Here is a 16,953-nt window from a genome sequence, read left to right as displayed (position 1 = left end):
AAGGGCCAGGTGTTAGGAGTGTGGACAATGACAGACTGTGTGACTGGAAACGAGGTTGGACTGGTAGAAAGGGCCAGATCAAATGCACCAATGCACCGGGGTAAGGAGGTTGGATTTTCTTTCCGGAGCAGTCAATGGAAAGCCACGGAAGGGTTTTAAGCAGAGAAGGGACAGATACATCGTTAAAAGGTCACTCTGGCTGCCCTGTGGAGAACAGGTTGTGAAGTACAAGCGTGGAAGTAGCAAGACCGGTCAGGGGCTACTGTGGAGCCCAGGACCAGGAGATGGTGGCTCATTTGGCTGCCAGATGTAGGGAGAAGAATGGAGATTTGTTTGGGGGTTGGGCTGTCAGGAAGAGCCAAGACTTGTCTTGGTTCAGGTCCCCTTCATGCCTGGGTGATCCCTGCAAAACCTCCTGCCTGTTCCTCACCAACGCACCCCACAGCCAGCTGTCACAGTTAAGTGCCCTTCCTTAAACAGCATCTTAGTGTTTTTAAGATATTTTAAATTCTGTATCTTTGCATATAAGCCAGCCCTTCATCATAGGCTCTACTCCCCACTTAGGCTCGTTTCCAGTCCCTGTCCCACACCTGCTCTTTGCTCCAGCCCCGTCAGATCATTCACTGTTCCCTGATCATATCCTAGTTCGTGATCTGGTGCTTGGCACGTGCTTTCTTCTTCCTAGAACGCATCTTCTCCCCCACCTCTATTCATCATCTACTTAACGTCTATTCCACCTTCAAAATCTAACAGGTGTCACCTCTTCCAATAAGCCTCCCCTAAAAATGCAGGTTAATTTAGATTTCTGCACCCTCAACACATGGCACCATGGATAGCGACCTCCTTGTCCATCTCTTCCAACTGAGCGTGGGTCCTGAAGGAAAGGAACCTAGCACAGTGCTTCCTAAGTGAAGGGAGTGAGAAATTTAGGAGAGCTGACACTATCCTATTTGGCATGATTTGCCCTTGGAGTCAGAAAATGTGCATTACAAGGTCAAATCACAGCAGAAAGATAGATGTGATAGATCCTTTTTACTGAGTTCCTCCTTCTCTCAGACCAATTCTGGGAGGTTAGACTCACCACTTGAAAGAGGGGAGAACTTACGTTCCTCTGTACTTAAGATTCTCAGGGAAGAGTCTGCTCTCTGTACACACAATGTATCAACATCACTGTTGATAATAGTATTGGATGTCTGGCAAAATTAGTACTCAGATTGCCTTTCCCCTGGGAAAGTCTGTAAAGCCTACTGCTGCCAACGCGAAGTTCATTGTGATGTTTAATGGTAAATACACTACAGTTGCTGACTTCCAAATCTATACACAGACCTGGTCCTTGCACTGAACTTCAGACTCTGAAATCCGAGTGCCTCAGGGACTTCTCTTCCTGGATGGCCCCCAAACTTGGCAGGTCTAAAATGAAACTCATCACCTCTCCTACTCCTGGATACCCAAGACTGGGAATCTAGCAGTAACTCTCGGATGAGTCGCTGATGAATATCTGCGTTCATCCTCTTCTTCCTTCCGATTGCCAGCATCCTGGGTCCAAGGCCTCAGTTTCTCTGGCCTGTACAACCACCAGCCTTCACCAGCCTCCCTGCTCCGGGCCCCTCCTCCTCTGGTTTTCAGGGGATCCACCTGAAATGCAAATTCGATCTTGTCCCTCCTCCATCTGAAACCCTTTAATTGCCCAACATCGGTTAGAAAACTTTAGTTTGCATCTGAATCATTTTGAGAGCTTCTTTAAAATGCAGATTTGAGCCCCTAACCAGACCCGAAGAAACCAGGATCTGCTGTGTGAAGCCAAAGGATGGGCATTTTTAACATTCTTAGTGCCCAGGGATTCAGATAGAGGGTGGGTGGGTCCACCCCAAGAAGAGTGTGGTTCATGGGAGGAATCCAAGCTCCTCATTCACTTCACCTGGCCCTTCCAGCATCCCCAGCCTTCTTAAGTGAGGTCGTAGCCACCTCCTTGCCTCACGCACCCCCTTCTGCACACACGCTGCTCTCCAAGTTACTTCTCATCTATGACCTTTGTTATATCTTGCCTGTTTCCAGAAATGTCCTCTCTGAATGACTCCTCTTTTCAATGAGTTAATGAAATGGAGTTCCCCTAAAACTGAGTTCCCCTGCCAAGTTTATGATTAACCTCTCTATCCAAAACTTTATTCCCTTTCTTGTTCTGCCCCTGTTCCCCTCAGGATTAAGGAGTATCAAAGAAAAGGGGGCATTGAAACCGAGCAGGATCCTGCGGGGCCCTCCCAGATACGAAAGCCCCTCCGTGTTCCCCACTTCTTGTTTACAGAAAAAGACTTTATAATCTCCTAGGCTTTCCCAGCATTCCAAAGAGCAGACATAAGCAGTTACTAATTAGGGAAGTAAAAGAATGCAGAAACAAAGGAAAGCAGTCAAGCAAGAAAAGCAATGATACTTTAAACAATAGTTCAGCGATAAAACAGAGTCCTAGCTCCTCTTCAAGGGATATACATAATAGTCTGACTCATATCTTTGAGTTGTTCTACAGAAACTAAGACCCTCCCCCCCCAACCCAGGTGGAGGATGGTGTCTGCATGCTGACCACGAGCTTGTAGACCCCAGACTGGTCGGAAACTGAAGGCTGATGATTGAGATTTCCAAAACATCGCCCCGTTACCTCCCCACCAACCAAGCAGAAGAAAGTCATGCACCCTGCAACCCTTCCCGCGGATGGTGCCTTTAAAAACCCTTCCCTGAAAGCCACTGTGAGCTCTGGTCTTTTGAGCATGAGCTGCATGTTCTCTTTGCTTGGCACCTGCAGTAAGTGCTATACTTTGAGCACAACCCAGGGTCAGTAAATTGGCTTTGCTCTGCAGCAGGCGAGCAGACCCAAGGTCAGTTCGGTAATGGTAACTCTTACCTTTGTAACTTTCCTACTCAAAGCTTCAGCACCACCTGGGAGCTGGTAAGAAGAGCAGAATTGCAGGCTCCACCCCAGACCTACTGGATCAGACCCCAGGTGATTCCTATGCACTTCAGAGAAGAAGCACAACTCTATATAACTTGGCTCAAGAAGCACATCTTCCAGGAAGCCTTCCTAGGTTGACACACTCCCATCAAGCATTCCTCCAAACTAACACTGGGCGTGACTACCATGTACTTGTAACAGTTCACAAGTTAGGACTCCCACAGTCCAGTGGCAGAGAGCTGTCATATTTAAAGTGTTGCCCAAAGAGGAATTTCAATCCCCAAGTATCCCCAAAGTCAGGGGAACACCCCTGTCTTGGTACCTCTCTCCCCTTTCTTCTCTGCTGGTGGTGGTCCTGAAATGCCCAGGTCCCCTGCCTCACCTGGCCTCTTGGGTGATGCAGTTCTGCTTTTCTCCTGAGAACCTGGCCATGTGGCATGGTCTCCTCTCCTCTCAGAGAGCGGGGCAGGTAGAAGGAGTGAAAGAGGCGGTGCCCAGCTCTCTTGGTGGGTTCAGAGCCCCAGGCTGCAGCAGAAATGCTTCTCTATGTATCTGCCCATCCCTCCTCCATCTTTGAACAGCGAGCGTCCTGTTCATTGCCGAACACCTGACGTGTTCTTCACAGAACATGGGAAGAGAGATGGCCTGGGAGCCAGAGGCCTGTTCTCACAGGCGGCTCTGCCACTGACTGGTATGTCACATTGGGCAGCCCCTGTACCTCTCTGAACCTCTAGTTCTTGGTCTGTAAAAGATGAATAATAATACTTGCCTGGTCTACCTCACCCTGTTAGGGGAAACACTGACTGAAACTGCCCACTCTGGCCAGGCACCGCAGTAACCATTTGCATGAGTTATTATATGACAGGAGGTCCTGGTAAGAACACAGAACTAACAAGCCACCACCAACGGGAAGAATTCGGGAAAGGTCAAAAGGGGAGAGGAGATGCCAGTCCATATGTCCTACCAACCTCCCAGAATCCTCATTGCAGGAATCTGTCTTGGCTGAGTGATTCGCAGCGTGCCACCAGGAAGGACCCTGAGTCAGAATGACTGGCCAGAGACAACCCAGACACTAACCCCATCACCATAAAACTGCAAGCCATGTGGCAGAGCAGTCCTCCTGGGCTCCCTTACCCTCCTGCTCTACTCGCAGGCGCCCCTTCCCAATAAAGTCTCTTGCTTTGTCAGCACGTGTGTCTCCTCAGACAATTCATTTCCGAGTGTTAGACAAGAGCCCAGTCTCAGGCTCTGGAAGGGGTCCCCCCTTCCTGCAACACCTCCTTCCATGAGGTGTTTCTACTGAGCCATAACTGTGTCTGGGTGTGCACGCACACGCACACGCGTGCACACACACACTGTCACTCCCTCTCCCTGCTGTTCGTCGGCCCAAACCCAACAGAGCAAAGCCCCAGTCTTTCCATCATCCTTCCATGCCACCATAATGGTGCCCATGAATATCCAGGCCGATACTCTCGAGAGCATCAACAATGCCAAAAAGAAAGGCAAAACCAGGTTCTTTTAAGGTCATGCTCCACAGTCATGGCCTGGTTTCTAACTGTGATGATGACGCATGGTTACACTGGCAATTTTGAAATTGTTGTCGGTCACAGAGCTGGGAACATTTTTATGAACCTCACGGGCACATTAAACAAGTGTGGGTGGGGCCCCCGATCTGATGTGCAACTCAAAGATTGAGAACAATGGCAGTGAAACCAAGCAAGACCCTGTGGGGCCCTTCTGGATACAAAAGCCTTTGTGTCTCCCATTTCTTGTTTGTAGGAAAAGGCTTCTGCCTCCTATACCTTCCCTGGGTTCCAAGGGGCAGATTCAAACAGTCGCTAATCAGGGAAGGGAGAGAATGCAGAAGCAAAGAGCAGTCAAAAAACAATAGTGCAGTAAAATAGAGTTCTAGTTCCTCCTCAAGGAATGTACATAACAACATATCTCTGACATTTTCTGCAGGAACTAAGGCTCCCACCCAAGAAGAGGATGGTAACTTCAGGCTAAGCACAGGATTCCTGGAGCACTGCCCTGTTACCTCATCACAAACCAGTCAGAGGATGGTCACACACCCTGCAGCCCTCACCCCAAATTTTACCTATAAAAACATCTCCCTGAAAACCATGAGGGAGTTCAGCATTTTTAAGCACGAGCCACCTGTTCTCCTTGCTTGGCCCTGCAATAAACCTTTCTCTGCTCCAAACTCCAATTGTTTGGCCTCACTATGCATCAGGCACATGAATGTGCATTTGGTAACAGCAGGACCATCTGTCCCTATCCCTTTGGTTTCACTGTAGTGATGACCTCAGTTGGCATCATGGATGAAAACACACAGGAGGGAAAATCCTGGGATTCTTCTTCTAGGGATGTAACACTTACATACAAATAAAATGTCCCAATGGACATGAGAGATGGAGAGAGAGAGAGAGAGCAAAGCCCAGGTCAGCTGTCTGCCAGCTGCCGCTCTGAGTCTCAGCCAGAGCCCTGGACAAGGGGGAACTCAATCCCTTGGCATCCACATGAATGTCTAGGCTGGAGATTGTCCTTCTGGGGCAGGTAGGGCCACCAGTACATGTGGAAGTTCTCACTGAGGAGGCTCCTGCAGCCATTAGCATGCACAGAGGGACACTGCCTTCAGGGAGCATTGCCCAGCAGAACCCAGGCTTGCTCTAGCAGAAGAGTGAGGGGCTCCAGAGCTAGGGTGCTCACCTGGGACATCTGTGGTACCTGTTTTATCTTTTGCCTGCTGAGTGCAGGGCTAGAGGGTGCTATAAGCTGGTAGGGGGCCAGAAAACACAGGTTTTACTTTTGGAATGGTTAGTACTCTTAGGCAGAAATGAGATTTGAAACTGGACTACTCCTCTCCTCCTCCCCTGCCCCGTTTTATTAACAACAACGTTTGTGACATACCTACTATGTGCCTGGCAGAGTATTAGGCACTCGAGTTAGGTAGTCTTCTCACAGAGTTGAAACTGAGGCCCAGGACCTCATGTGACTGTCAGAACCTAAAGCAGAACTGAAGCCTTTGACCCCCAACTCCACATCTCTCACCCTGGTGTACTTTCCCACAGCATTCTCAGTAGCGCAAGCACCAGTCAGAGGGACCATCTGTAGTCAAAGGAATTTGAAAATGTCTGCATGTTGTGTCCCCATTGGTTTCAGGATGCTGTGAATTGAAAAACACAGAACACCCAAGGCCTGAACAAGGAAGAAACAAACCCAAAGAGTCAAAGCAACAGCTTAATCTCACACCAGGGATAGAGATCAGCATCTCTGGATGGTCTTGGCTTTCTCCTCATGACCCCAATACAACTGCAGCAGCTCTAAGCTCACCTCTTCCTATGATAATGCCCAATGACTGGAACAGGCAAGTACTGTCTTGTGTTTTGTTTCGAGAGCAAGGAACACCTTCCTGGAAGTCCCCAAGCCTTACCACCTGTGGTCAGAGCTGCATCACACGCTCATGTTTAATAAAGCAAACACCATCCAGGGGAATGGCTCAGCCCAACCAGCATTCCTCCCTGGGACTGGACAGCGAAGTGTATTGAGTAGGAAATCAACAGGTTCTTTCAAACCCTTCTTGGAGAGCCACATCGCACATGCGTATATTGAAGGCTCTTAAGTATATTTCTTTCTTTTTTTTTTTTTTTTTTTCGGTATGCGGGCCTCTCACTGTTGTGGCCTCTCCCATTGCGGAACACAGGCTCCGGACGCGCAGGCCTAGCGGCCATGGCTCACGGGCCCAGTTGCTCCGCGGCATGTGGGATCTTCCCGGACCAGGGCACGAACCCGTGTCCCCTGCATCGGCAGGCGGATTCTCAACCACTGCGCCACCAGGGAAGCCCTTCTTTCTTATATTAAGAAATATAATATAAAAACTCACTTTAGGGCTTAAGAAATATAATATAAAAACTCACTTTAGGGCTTCCCTGGTGCCGCAGTGGTTGAGAATCCGCCTGCCGATGCAGGGGACACGGGTTCGTGCCCTGGTCCGGGAAGATCCCACATGCCGCGGAGCAACTGGGCCCGTGAGCGACAACTACTGAGCCTGCGCGTCTGGAGCCTGTGCTCCGCAACAAGAGAGGCCGTGACAGTGAGAGGCCCGCGCACTGCGATGAAGAGTGGCCCCCACTCGCCTCAACTAGAGAAAGCCCACGCACGGAAATGAAGACCCAACGCAGCCAAAATAAAATAAATAAATAAATTAAAAAAACAAAACAAAACTCACTTTACTTCTTTGAACCCAATGCTTCCCAAACTTATTTTTCCTGGGAGTTCTTAGTCACTTCCTGCAGGCATGCTGAGAAAAGCTGAATCTCACCTTGCTGTTTATTCTCAGTTAAAGGACTGTCCTAAGCTCTCTGAGCACAGCCTTGGACCCAGACAGCGCTCCATGCAAATGCTGGGGGACAACAAGAACCGCTCAGTAATTTGAAGGAGAGAGTTTCCTTTGGCCCAATTAACAGGAAATAAAGGCAGGCGTTTGCTCTTTTTGGCAGGCTCCTTTTCTTTTTGGCCATTCCAAATTAATAGGTTTAAGGCATTATTTATTTTTGTGTGTGTGCGGTACGCGGGCCTCTCACTGTTGTGGCCTCTCCCGTTGCGGAGCACAGGCTCCGAACACGCAGGCTCAGCGGCCATGGCTCACGGGCCCAGCCGCTCCGCGGCATGTGGGATCTTCCCGGACCGGGGCACGAACCCGTGTCCCCTGCATCGGCAGGCGGACTCTCAACCACTGCGCCACCAGGGAAACCCTTAATCATTATTTTTAACAGGGAGAAACATCAAACACATTTTGCTTCAGTGGGTATTAAAGAGGGGAAAATGATAGAGAATTGGGAGGCCAAATGCTCAAGGTGCAGGGGCACTAGGGTTCTCTACCTGGCTGGGCAGCTCGCCAGCAGGGTGACCTTAAATTTGATTGCACTGGTTCTCGGTGTCCTTGTCTATAAAATGGGGCTTTGGGACTGTACACTTGGTAGGACTTTGCGCTAAAGGTCGTTTTTTAAATTAAAAAAAAGAAAGACACAAAAAACCCCGATCCCGGCCTCCTCCCTTATCACCCACACCAATTCTGAGAGAGAAAGAGGAAGGGGAGAACAGGCCCAGAAGCAATTTACTGAGAGAGGATCGTTGTGACTGCTCCAGAAAACACCACCCAATCATGCATATTTACAGACGGATGAGGGGAGCAGAAATGGGGCTGGTCCTCAAGGAGCAAATTTAATCCTCTGGTCCTACCTCCTGCCGCCCCCCTGCTCCCTGGATACCCGGTCCCACTTGGCCTCCCCTTCCTCCCTGTGGCCACTTCCTCCCTCTGCCAGGAGCAGTGATCAAGTGCACTGGCAGGTGAGGCCCACATTCTGCTGTCACCCCCTCACTGCGGGGCAGTGTGGCAGGGAGGGTTGGAGACAGGCAGCTGATGTGATGTCATCTCCACCCAGGCTGGCAGTCCCACAGCACATTTAACGGGTGATAACAGGGGTCTCTCTCCCTGTCTGGATCCAGGTATCAAGCATGTCCTGGACAGAGGTTGTGCTATTTGGGGATCTCCCATCTGCTGTGGGTTGGGGAGGGGCGCCCCCAGGGAGGAGAGATTGTCTGACCCACCCGTGGCTGGGGGCCTGCATTTTCCTCTGCACTGGGCTTAGCAAATTCCATAGCCAGCTCTGCCTCTGAGATTCTCTGGGCTGCTGCCCAGACTGCCCTTTCCATGGATGATTCTTTTTTGTTTTTAATTAATTAATTTATTTTTGGCTGCATTGGGTCTTTGTTGCTGCGCGCAGGCTTTCTCTAGTTGTGGCAAGCGGGGGCTACTCTTCGTTGCAGTGCGTGGGCTTCTCATTGCAGTGGCTTCTCTTGTTGCGGAGCACAGGCTCTAGGCGTGCAGACTTCAGTAGTTGTGGCTCACAGGCTCCAGAGCGCAGGCTCAGAAGTTGTGGCACGTGGGCTTCAGTAGTTGTGGCTCGTGGGCTCTAGAGCACAGGCTCAGTAGTTGTGGCGCACAGGCTTAGATGCTCCGCGGCATGTGGGATCTTCCCAGACCAGGGATCGAACTCATGTCCCCTGCATTGGCAGGCAGATTCTTAACCACTGTGCCACCAGGGAAGTCCCCATGGATGATTCTTTCTCATCCTTCAGGTCTCAGCTCACAGATCACCTCCTCAGATCATCCTGCCCTGCTCCTCCTATCCAAAGTAGGTCAAACCTGTTATCCTCTCTTTGCTTTCTTCATATCACACTTTGAAGGAATTGCCTGGTTCACAGGGCTTGCACATTTCTTAGGGTAATTGATACATGCCTTTAAACCACTCATTTGCACAGAGGGGACATCCAGGGAGGCAAAGTAAGTGACAAGATGTGTATGGCTCTGAGCTGACTGATGGACTTGAGTTCGCTTCCCAGTCCTACACTTGCTGTTGCCTCTCCTGCCTTCTCTGATTCCTCACGGTGGACATAGGGAAGGTCCTGGCAATTACTTATCTCAAGAAAAAAGAAAAAAGAATGATTCCCTTTCTCTGTTTCTGTTCAGTCGTTCTCTTCACCTGGGAAGAGAGCAGGATGGGAGCAGGAGGACTTGAGAAAAGGTATTAGAAGTCCTTTGTTTTAAAATAGCAGAAAATTGCTGCTTGGTATTTTCCCCAATTTTATTTATTGAAAAATCTGACTCCTGCTCCTCTTGAGTTCGAGACAGACAATGGAAAGGCTTGGAGCCATCCTATAATATAATCTAGCATGCATTCAATCAGGAGGTCTTTTTGGAGCACCTCAGGGGCATAGCCTAGGCACTGATTAACCAGGAAGTCACTGGCCTTAATGCATAAGCAGGATATGCAAGCCCCCTACTACATGAGTCAATGCCTGTTTAGTTGCTATTATGGACTGAATGTTTGTATTTCACCAAATTTCATATGTTGAGGCCCTAACTTCTAATGTGATGGTATTTGGAAATGGGACCTTTGTGAGGTAATTAGGGTTAGATGAGGACATGAGGGTGGGGCTCTGGTCCAATGAAATTAGTGCCCTTATAAGAAGAGACACTGGAGGGAATTCCCTGGTGGTCCAGTGGTTAGGACTCAGTGCTTTCACTGTCATGACGGGTTCAATCCCTGGTTGGGGAACTAAGATCCCACAAGCCACACAGTGGGAAAAAAAGACACAGGAGAGTTCTCTCTCTGTCTTCCTCTTTCTCTCCCTCCCTTCCTGTGTGTGTGTGTGTGTGTGTGTGTGTGTGTGTGTGTGTGTTGTACAAGAAAGCAGCCTTCTGCAAGCCAGGAAGAGTACCCTTTCCAGAATCTCTCTCAAGAACTGACTTGACCAGCACTATGATATTGGACTTCTCAGTACTCCAGAACTGTGAGAAAAATAATTTCTGTTGTTAAAGCCACCCAGTCTATGGAATTTTCTTATGGCAGCCTGAGCTAAGACTGTTGGGTAGCTGGGAGTTGCCATAGGGGGGTACATGGGGACTTGGGGCAGTGGCTAGTCACCAACTGGTACAGAAATATTTCAGTATATCTTAACAGTTGGTACAAGTATACTGTAATGGACCAGCACTGTTCGTGGAGTTTACATTACAGAAGAGGTAGACAATATAAAAAATAAGCAAAATAGGGCTTCCCTGGTGGCACAGTGGTTGAGAGTCTGCCTGCTGATGCGGGGGACGCGGGTTCGTGCCCCGGTCCGGGAAGATCCCACATGCTGCTGCACGGCTGGGCCCGTGAGTCATGGCCGCTGAGCCTGCGCGTCCAGAGCCTGTACTCCGCAACGGGAGAGGCTGCAGCAGTGAGAGGCCCACGTACCGCAAAAAAAAAAAAAAAAAAAGTAAATAAAAAATAAGCAAAATAAATAGTATGTCCATTGTTTTATGTGTTATGAAGATTTAAAAAAAGGCAGAGGAGAGGATTATGAAACACCATGGAAGAGGGAGATTTCTATTTTATGTTGTAGGATGGAGTAAAGAGAAGGAAGATGGCACGTTCCCGTCCTTTAAGGGCACATTCCAGAAGTTACACACTACACTTAAAGCCTATTGTTCGAAACTTAGTCACACAGCCACAGCTTTCTGCAAGAGAAGATGGGAAATGCAGACGTCATTCTGAAAAGCCACGTGCTCAGCTATTGTGGGGAAGTGGGGTTCCATTACTGAACATGCGGAGAATGGATATTGGGGAACAACCAGCCACAGCATGGTTGGTTACATGACTGGAATAACATGGCCAGATTGTACGTAGAAAGACAATTTTCACAGATCTGTTGGGAGACAGTTCTCCATGGGTCTCTCACATTTGTGGGTGTCCTATAAACAGAGGCACCAGCTGCCTTTGTTCTGGACTATCTTTGCAAGGATGTTTGTATAGTGAATAGTCTTGGAAGACAGTGTCTCCCCATAGAACAAAGTGCAGGCATGCTGAGTGTCCGGTATAATAAAGATAATGTTTCCTTTTGCAGAAGAGGTCAGGACTTATGGACCATTATAAAATACTCGGGTTCCCTAAGCTCAGGCTTCCTCCCCTGTAATGTAACCCACTGCAGTCTCAGGTGTCACCTGGCTCTCTTTGCATTGACCTGTGGGAACTGGAACTCAGGAAACCCCCATAAAAACATGTACTTATTTAGCCATTCCCAGGTATGGAAGGAAAATGATAGCTTATACTAAAGAAATCTGGCTGATACCACCTTTACAAGGGGATCAAACAACACAACCAATAATGGGACAAACTGACATCATGAGCCCCTAATGTAATGCCCTGAGAAGACCCAACACTACCTCTGTTGCTTTCTTGTTACAAAATATATAGCTTGACTCTAATCATGAGGAAAAACTAATCCAAACCGAGGGATAGGCCATAAAAATATCAACATCATGAAATACAGAAAAGGACAGGGGAACTCTTCAACCACAGGCGGCTCAACAGATGGGTGAGAGATACCCTGGCTAGTTGTGAGGCCATCAATAACTTCACAAAGGCTGCTTATGCTACCTGTTGCAAAGCACACTGGAAGTTGCTGGGCAAATATTTGAACAGCATTTCAGTCCTAAACCTGTAATGGCCTGAGCCTCCCAGTTGCAAGGCCTCCTGCCTGGTGCCGGCAGTCATGTCAGCGTCTCCTTCAAACCCAGCCACAGCAGGGGCCCATCGAGCCACTCAGAGCTCAAGTCTGGCTTTCCAGAAATAGCCACCAGCCTAGAAATGTGTCACTAAGGGGAAAGAAGGAAAGGAAAATATAACCAAGGGCCCAGGGTACAGGCAGCCTCTCCTCTCTTTCTCTCCAGAAAACAGAGGGCTCCCCTTTCCTTACTCTGATGCTTTTTCATTCTTGTTCTCTGTTCAGGGGAATCTGAGTCCATGGTTAATCCTTGAGATCCAGAATGAGTCAGACATGAGTTTGGATTCCAGATTCTCCATCTACCAAATGAGAACAAAAATGCACCTTCCTCCTGGGAGTAAGTGAATGTCGGCGAGATAATGCACAGCGCATAGCATGTGGGGAGCAGGAGACCAGGCTCAGCTGTTCTCCCCCAGCAGTGTCTGAACAAGGTCAGAGGTGGACATCTCCAGTCCCTGTGCCTCTTGGACCACCCTTGGGAGATTTCCAGTCACAGAGCAGGAGAGATGGGCCTCCAATCAGACGTCCCAGGACGCTATAGGGAGGGGGGCTGGAGGAGGGGGGTGCTGGGACTTCCCTTGTGTAAGCTGCACACTCAAAATAAGCCCAGGCAGAAGACTCTGGAAATTTCCTACCACCTTCACTGTAGATGTCCTATTTATAAAGCTGAGTGACTGCAGCCATTGCTTCACAGCCACTCAGCACGTGGAGACAGGAAATGAGGAGTACACCCAGAAACAGGGGCCTCACCCACCCAGAAACAGGGGCCTCACCCTCGCACAGGCCTGGGGGATGCCCTGGGTCCAGCCCAGCTGTTCCACTCTTGGAAACACCTTGATAGGCTCAGGGCATTTGCGTTTCTGGACCAGGCTTTCCCTCTCTCATCCCACTGACCCTTTTTCTGGCTTCTTTGCTCCAAAATAGCCTGCTTTGTTTTGGCAGTATAAACTTCCAAGAAAAGTCTGGCTTCTTCAAGGCTTGTTTACAAGCAGTGCCAGGCCATCTCCCTCCAAGACCCAACCCAAAGGTCTGAGGGCATCTGTCTGCTTCTCTGCATGAACACACCAGCCTGGATGCTTCTGCTTATCACGATCTCTGTGTGCAAAAAGCAAGTTCTAGGAGCGATTCCTTGGTCAGAGGTGTGGGCCCTGAAAGGCAGTGAAGGGGCACCAAGGGGAGCAGAGGTCAGCCAAGACCAGCTGCACTTGCCCGTTCATCAGCCCATCCTGGGGAAGCCCTGGCAGGAGGGGCGGGGAGGGGGCCCCCTCACTTCCTGATTTTACAGTTATTCCACCAGCAACTGAAACTGGGGTCGCCAACCACAGCTGCGAACCAAGGCCTCCCCATCCTGCCCCCAGCAGCCCCATCAAATGCTGTGCAGGGCAGAAGGCAGCCCCATTTCCCCACCTTGCAGGTGTGCAGAGAAGTTTCCAAACCAAAGCAAACTTACTACTCAGCCACAGTTACTCATCAAACAAGGCAAACCAAATGCTTGGTTAAAACATTCAACTCCTGACCCTCCCTCAGTGAACTTTTCTGTTCAGGACCAAGTGTAGGGACCCCAACTCAGCGTGCCTTGTGGATCTAGCTCTGACTCGTGAGAGCTCTGGGGATGTAGGAGGTCCAGACCCTGGGAGTTCCCAGTCCCCACAGCTTTGGGTGTTAGGGTCACAGCAGCACAGGTGACAAGGGCCACATGGGGTGGGGCCTCCAGCAGTTGGTCAGCATGGGCTGGTGCTGGGGGGGGGCTGCAGTTGCTCCAGCTCCTCCCCCAGCCCCATGTCAGGTGATCAAAGGACCCCAGGGCTTATTTGGGTGACACTGTTGGATGGTGGGTGTGTGGTCCACCTACTCTTCTGGAACTGAAGACTCTTTTACTGTCTACTGTCCCTGATATTTCCCCAGACCGACCCCCAACCCATCAAAGTCCCCCTCAAGAGAGTCTTTCCCTTTTCTCTGTCTTCCTCCTCCTCTCCAAACCCCTCCCTCTCTTTTTTATTTTATTTATTTACTTTTTTTGCGGTACGCGGGCCTCTCACTGCTGTGGCCTCTCCCGTTGCGGAGCACAGGCTCCGGACGCGCAGGCTCAGTGGCCATGGCTCACGGGCCCAGCCGCTCTGCGGCATGTGGGATCTTCCCGGACCGGGGCACGAACCCGTGTCCCCTGCATCGGCAGGTGGACTCTCAACCACTGCGCCACCAGGGAAGCCCCTTCCCTCTCTCTTTTTGGTAGCATCCCCTCCCCTCCCCTTTCCTGTTACCAGAGAACTTTAGGCCACACTTTCTCCCATCATGGTGGCCAATGGCCTGACTACAAGTCTCTGAAGCTGTGGAGACCCTACATGTTCACATCACAGAGGTCTGGCCCCTCCCTGTAGGAGGGGGAAGAGGAAACCTTTTCCTTCCTTCTAATGAGTCATCCCCTCAACCCCCGCCACTCCCTTGCCACAGATATTAAATGGGAGGGGGTGCTTCTTACTGCAGCAGTGGACAAACAAAATGTCAGCTTAGAAAAAAACAAAGGCTCAAACAAATTAGAACTAATAAGGTTCAGTGTGTTTGCCAGACACAAGATCTCCCTGCACAAATCAACAGCATCTCTCCCCCCACTACAAGAGCTGCTAGGAAATATTACTAAAAAGATACCGTTTACAACAGCAACAGGAAGGAATTCCCCAGCGGTCCAGTGGTTAGGACTCTGTGCTTCCATCTCTGGTCAGGGAATTAAGATCCCACACGCTGCCCCACCAAAGAACAACAATGGCAACAGGAATTACAAAATATCTAGGGGTTAACCAAGAACATACAAAACTGCTATATAAAAAGTTTTAATTCTAATAAAGGAAACAGAAAATGACCTGAGTAAATAGAGCACATTCCATGCTTTTGGACTGGATGCCCAAATATAGGATGACTTGTCTTGGATGATTCTATAAAGACCTAATTGAATTCATGGTTAACCTACAAATTCAGTGTACTCCCACTCAAAACTCCAGTTGGATTTCTTTTTGAGGAATAATAAATAAATAAGCAAATAAAGAAATAATAATCTTTCTAAAAGAAGAGTAGAGAAGGGAGACTTGCTCAATCAGACATGCTGCAGACGCATAGCAGTACAGCATGGTACTGGCTCAGTGACACACAGACCAGTGGGGCAGAGTAGAAAACACAGCAACACATCCGTGGACTGTATGTGTATACATACATATCGAAATGTCACATAAAAGCACACCTTCTCAATGGATTTAGCCCCAAGTTAAGGTTTTGTTGGGATCTTCTGCTCCCCTGCTACAACTGTAACAAGTAGACCTGAGGAACAGCCTTGATAACAGTACTTTGAGGTCCCTGCATGACTCAAAATGAACTACATGAAACTGGCTCTGTGGAGAGGACAGCCCTTAATGTCCTACAGGCTTAACTTTCTAGAACTGCCCCCCAAAGTCAGCAGCAGCAACAAGATGCTAGAGGTAAGAAGCCGTGGAGGTATACAGAGCTGAGGCAGGGCAGCACACAAAGCCACAGGGTGTCAGCTCTCCCCACATGAAAAGCATTGTTCAGCTGATGAGAAGATGGGCTCCACCTGCCAGAGGAGCTGCAGGCCAAGCCGAAAAGGAGATGGATTGAGTCTGAGCCAAACGACAGATTCCACAAAGCAGCCCCATTCTGAGGGTCCAGCAACTTTTACTCTAGCTAATCCATTCAGCTCTCCTGTATCCCTAAAAGCACCAACAACTTTAAGAAATATATGGCATCAAAAGAAAATCTCATATCTTGTCTTTCCATTCTTTTTACCTGTCACTCATTTAGTATTTCTAGGAAATAACATCCTTTCCCTCTGTTTTAGGCAGGATTAATCTAGGTTGTACCGTGGTAGCAAACAAGCCCCAAATCACAGAGGCTTGTATCTTGATAATTGTTGAAGTTAAAGTAATGGGTATAGCAGGTTCAACATCCTATTGTCTCTGCTTTCATATGTTTGAAATTTTCCATAATAAACATTTTTAATTTAATCTCCATGGCTTAAAACAACAAAAATTTGTTTCTTGCTCCTACTACACACCCATCATGGATCAGTCGGCTCTCTACTCCCACTTTGTCCTCACTGAGAGGCACAGACTAGTGAGCTTCTGCTATCCGGGGTATTGCTGATTACACGGCGGAGGAAAAGAACCGTGGGAGTAAAAGAACCATGGGGGAGTCATCTGATGGTGCTTAAGGCTTTTGCCCAGGAAGTGAAACATATCACGCTATCGACATTTCATTGATAAGGCAAGTCACACGGCCACACTTCACTTCAGTGGCTTAGGAAAATATGGCCCACCTATATGCTCAGTAGAAGGAGACCTGGAAATACTTGGTGAACAGCGCTAACGATTACCACAGCTCTGAAGACGTGAATCTAGGAATTAAAGGCCAAAAGGCACTCTGATACACCATAGTTTTAACCAATGGATTTCAACACCACTCTGCCAACCCTTGCCACCCAAAAGCTCGGCCTTCTCACTTGTGATAAACCACTCAAAATTATACCAAGACTGGGAGTTCCACAATGTCAGGGACAGTTTATCTGTCTTTACATCTCCAACACAGAGCACCTGTTTTGTCTTTACCAGGTGCTAAATTCAGATTTGCTGAACTGAAGAGAGACTGGAGACAAGCAGTGTGAACAACCAGGCGTTCCCTTACGGAACCTATTTCTCACCTTTGTTCTTACTTTTTAACAAATTCTGTCTTAGGACGTTCCCAGGCGGAGCAGGGAGGGGCTGCTGCTTTTCTAGGCCACTGGGTTATTGAGGTGATCCTAGGTGGCCAGTCTTTCTCGGCCAAGAGCCCTGAGCTTGAACGCACCAATGTCAATCCCGAAATCCCTTCAACCTCGGGATCATCCCACCCAAAAGCCC

General features: G+C 49.0%; 1 pseudogene; it reads left to right on the top strand.

The window, feature by feature from the left end:
- Positions 1-4,382: 4,382 nt before the first annotated feature.
- Positions 4,383-5,305, top strand: LOC131752619 (small ribosomal subunit protein uS8-like; annotated as a pseudogene).
- The last annotated feature ends 11,648 nt before the right edge of the window (positions 5,306-16,953 follow it).

This window comes from Kogia breviceps, chromosome 3 (assembly GCF_026419965.1).
Source record: "Kogia breviceps isolate mKogBre1 chromosome 3, mKogBre1 haplotype 1, whole genome shotgun sequence".
NCBI lineage: Eukaryota > Metazoa > Chordata > Mammalia > Artiodactyla > Physeteridae > Kogia > Kogia breviceps.
This window is presented reverse-complemented; position numbering and strand designations above follow the sequence as displayed.